Consider the following 5,469-nt stretch of genomic DNA (forward strand, 5'->3'; position numbering starts at 1 on the left):
TCCAATAACGAATAAATGATCTGTAGAATAGAATTAATCTTATCTGAACACCTCGTGACAATTTGAAAGCTTAGATATTGATTCTAAGTATTTTAATTATGTTTGGTACGTCGTCGGAATTTTCCGAAAAACGCGTTTTTGTTCCGAACTTCGTCAAGGGGTACCTGGTCTCAACCGTTGATTCCAGTTTTCTATAGTCAGTTTCTGCTGGTTATTCATAGTGAAAGTATTGAGTATTAATCCGTCCGAATTTACGTGAGTTTTCCGCAATGTCGCAGCGTTTTATATGTGTCTGGAAGAGAGTGAAGGTGTCATTCCTGAATCACTTAGCTTATTTCTGGATACCCTCTTGTCACACAGAAAAAAAAAGACAACTGGAAAAAAAAACGCATTGCTCTTGCCCACAGTATCCTTACTGCACTAAGACCAAGATCATTTGTGTCTTCTTTACAAGTTGGTCTGGGAGCATTCATTTACAAGAAAACTGGATCCCGCAAGTTGCTGGAAGTGCTGCATTCATTAGGATTCTGTTGTTCATATAGGGAAGCTGTACGTTTTGAAATCTCCTCGGCCATGCAGACTCCCAAGCAGGTGCAGCAAGAAGGATTTTCTCAATGCATCAGCCGAGGTTGAGATGGACGATTTGTTGCCGTTGGACATTCCTCAAGGAGAAAACTCAAAAGGTAAATGCTTGCAATATCTCAATACTACTCAATCCGTTATTGAAATTAATCCCTCTCAACTGATTCTATGCTTTTATTTTTTTCTTTTATAGATGAAGATGATCCAGATCCTAGTGAACGGCCTCGAAAAGGTTGAGGACGTAAGGAAATCGAAGGTACAGTAATTTGAGGATTGCAGAGAAACAGTATTTTGACAGTCACAACTTTCTAAACTTCCTAGAGTTCTCACAGTCCTCACTAACCCGTTCGAAGAAGAATTCGAAGATTGAAGAATGAAGATAGTGACAAATTTAACGTTCATAATACTATTAATATACACAAATTTCATTTCGTACTTATAAACGATTCCATATTTTTATAATCAACATATTATTTGAAACTGAATTGAACTTTCTTTTTGTTACTCACTTTTTCATTCTTTTTTAAAATACTTCAACATATATTTATGTGTGGCTATAATTTACAGAAGTACACATAGGTAGGAGTGTGTTTCAACGTCAAATAATCACGTTGGCTAGATAGGGATGACGACTCCCGCGTCAAACCAGCGAAACTCCGATTTTTGCAGTTTTCTGTTTTTCACCCCCCTCTTTTTTCAATATTACGTGTACCTACATGTGTATATATGTATATACAGTGCGAGTCTCTAACATGGAACAAATTCACTAAATCAAAGGTGTTGTTTTTTTCAGAAATATGCTCGAACACGTAGATTCATATCTTAAAGTACCCTTCTTTTCATGCAAACAAAAAATTATACCGTATGTCTCAAATATGAGATATGACTTCATCGATAATTTTTTTAAATGACAACCCTATTTTTTTAATGAATTTTATTAAAGGGTTCAACAAGTTCGCCATTAGTAAAATGCCGTATTTAATTGAAACACAAAAGATTGAAATTTTAATGATGATTGGCTACGGAGATAGGACAAGAACACAAAATGAAGTTACCCATTTATTCAGAGAGAAGTATCCTGATTTACCACCCATATTGCGAAGTAGGTACCGTAAGCAAGATCGAAAAACAGTTCCGGGAAAATGGGCATTTAAGAAAAACAAATAATCATCGTTAGAGTGCGCTCAGTGAAGAGGTCAAAATAAATGTTCTTGTCTCTGTCGAAGAAAATCCCAATGTCCCCAGTAGGCAGATAGCTAGGGAACTCGAAATTAACCAGTCTTCAATGGCAAGAGTTCTTATAGTTGAAAAATTTCCTCCATATAAAATAACAATCCTCCAGGAACTCACCGAAGATGATCCAGATAGAAGACTCCACTTTTGCGAATAAATGATGGATCTACTAGACATGAATGTTCTATTTTCTGACGAATCAACGTTTATGTTGGATGGTGTGGTGAATCGTCAAAATTGTCATTATTGGGCAGACAGAAACCCACACTGGATGAGCGAAGGCCACACTCAACATCCAGAAAAAGTCAATGTTTGGGCAGGGATTGTTGGTGATCGAGTTATAGGACCGATTTTCTTCCAAGAAAATCTTACTGGAGCAAGATATTTAGAATTCTTGCAGGAGGACCTAGTTCCGAATTTGGATATTTTGTTCCCTTATCCTATAGAAGCTGACGTCCCGAATAGAAATATCTGGTTTCAACAGGACGGCGCGCCTCCTCATTTTACAAGACCTGTCCGTGAGTACCTGAATGATGTATTTCCAGGCAGATGGATTGGCAGAAGAGGGCCCTATGAATGGCCACCTAGGTCTCCAGATTTAACACCTTTGGACTTTTTCTTATGGAGTTACTTGAAGAGCAAAGTTTTTAAAACCAAACCGTCAAATATTGAGGATTTAAAAGAACGAATAAGACAGGAGTGTAGGCTAATTTCCGGCGAAGTAATCAGAAATGTTCAAAACGAGTTTCAGTTACGTTTAGGATATTGTCAGTTAGTAAATGGACAACATTTTGAACGCTTGTTAAAATAAGACTATTGAATTTAATTCATTTTTTGAATTAGATAATGTTTATTGAATATCTTTCAAAGGACAAAGAGTGAAAAATTGAAATTTGGCAGATATGTGCAACTTATGGAACCCTTCAATAAAAGTTATTAAAAAAACAGGGTTGTCATTTAAAAAATTATCGATGACGTCATATCTCATATTTGAGACACACTGTATACTTTTATGCATTAAAATAAAGGCAATTCAAAATACTAATCGACGTGCCCGACTATATATATATATATATATATATATATATATATATATATATATATATATATATATATATATATATATATATATATATAATAAATAGATAAGTACTTTTTGATTATATACAGGGTCCTGCAACAGTGGCGCGGTGTTCCATATCTCTATATAGGAAGCAGATAGGAATCTAATTTTCTATAATATTACCTTATTGCTCGAGCTCGACAAAATAAAAATATTGGCGGTCACACAGGGTGTTCGATTTTTTCTGGGCGGATCCCAACTGTGTCTTTTTAAATGGCAACCTATATTTTTTATCGCTTTTTCGGTTTCTTCATAGAAAATAAAATAAACTTTATGTATATCTGCACTTCGAAAATATTGATGGTTTTCGAGATATCTAGCATGACAGGTTTTTTTTTCCAATATTCGTCACTCAGAATATTTGAAATTATAAAGTGGTGCCAAGTCCAGTTGAAATTTTTTTTTGGTCGAATATTCTACATTGGTAACTCTCTCAAACGATATATCTGAAATCGACCTGTGATATACAGGGTATGAAAAACCGCTTGCCAAATATTGTAAATGAAAATTTGCAAAATCTTCCTTATATTAAATGGAACACCCTGTATATTATTGATCCATAAGAAGCGCCAACGAAACCTCTACAAATTTCATTGAGTATTCCCTATGGATAAGTTCAATAGTTTTTCTTAAATGAGCATTTCTTTCGAAAAATGGTCATTTTTTCAAAGCGAAATCCATTTGACGACTGATAAGAATATATAAGAATATACCCTTTCCTTAAAATATCGCCCATTCCTAAAATTACCTGTTGCTAGATAAACAAGTTGCGAATTACACCACAAAATGGACGTTCTTGAATAGTTACAATAATTTCAAAAATCTCGGAATTTGTGCCATATTCTTTCGGTCTAAAACAACCTTTCAGCGAATGAAATATTTATTGGAAATCAAGTAGTCTGGCAAATGACAGAACAAAATATTTGGCTGCAAATGAATATTGAAATTTTTAGTCAATCGTGAAGTTGAACTGTCGGTATAATTTCATCAGAATGTTGTTATCAAAGAGTGATTTGATTGATATGATTTTCATATTAGGTGAATCAGACAGGAATTGTTTATTGGCAAGTAGAATTTATTCTCAACGGTATCCAGATAGAAGGCATCCAGATGAAAGATCTTTCCGAAAGGTCTTGGGACGATTCGTTGAAACTGGATCTATTAATTATTCCAAACATGAGCGCATCAAGCCAGCTACTAATGAAGATAATGAATTGCAAGTTCTTCTTGCTGTTGAAGAAGATCCTAGTAGGAGTCAACGACAAATTGGGGAAATAGTGGATATAAGTGAGAGATCAGTGCAACGAGTATTGAAGAAACATCGCTTGCATCCATACCACGTTCAGTTACATCAAGAACTACTGTATGCTGATTTCGAGAAAAGAGTGAGATTTTGCAATTGGGCCATGAACAAAATTCGTCGAAACGAATATTTTTTCAATAATATTTTATGGTCGGATGAATCGACATTCCATAAAAATGGATTTGTAAATCGACATAATTACCATTATTATGCGACAGAAAATCCTCACTTATTGAGACAGGTGGATTATCAACATAGGTGGTCGATAAATGTCTGGGGAGGCATCATTGGAGAATATGTAATTGGTCCATACTTTTTTGAGGGACATATGAATGGTGCAATGTATCTCAATTTCTTACGAAATGATTTACCAGGTTTGTTAGATGATATTCCTCTTGACCTCCGCAATAGAATGTGGTTACAACATGATGGTGCACCTGCTCACTATTCGGCAGAAGTGAGAGATCATCTAAATGAAGTATTTCCCAATAAATGGATAGGACGGAATGGGCCTGTACGGTGGCCCGCTAGATCACCAGATTTGACGAAACTAGATTTTTTCTTATGGGGATACATAAAAAATATGGTTTACGTTGAGCCACCAACTTCTCCCGAAAATATGCGACTTAGAATAACGAATGCTTTTCGCAGCATTACACCAGCTGTCTTGCGCAGGGTAGAACAGTCTTTCAAACATAGACTTCAGCTCTGCATTCAAGAAAATGGAAGACATGTTGAACATATTTTATAAAAGTTTCATTATCAACCTTAATTAAACTCTCCCTTTTGTAGTTTTGTAATTTGCCAGTTGACAAATTTGAATATCTAGAACTCAAGCTCTGAATGAATATAATAACATGAAAAAAATAGTTATTTATAATGTTTCTTTCTTTTAACTTGTTTTGTTTGATATTGCACGATTTATGAGTGAAATTCTGCATCCAATGAAAAAATAATTTTCCATTTAGCAAAAAGTGATAGGTACTACATTTATTTCGTTAAAAAATATTTGTTTGGACACCTTCTAATGTACAAAATTGAAACAAGATATCTTTCGTATATTTTTATCAGTCGTCAAATGGATTTCGCTTTGAAAAAATGACCATTTTTCGAAAGAAATGCTCATTTAAGAAAAACTATTGAACTTAGCCATAGGGAATACTTAATAAAATTTGTAGAGGTTTCGTTGGCGCTTCTTATGGATCAATAATATACAGGGTGTTCCATT

This window comes from Leptinotarsa decemlineata, unplaced genomic scaffold (genome assembly GCF_025532065.1).
Source record: "Leptinotarsa decemlineata unplaced genomic scaffold, Ldec_3_MD MMD2_P_RNA_scaffold_9, whole genome shotgun sequence".
NCBI lineage: Eukaryota > Metazoa > Arthropoda > Insecta > Coleoptera > Chrysomelidae > Leptinotarsa > Leptinotarsa decemlineata.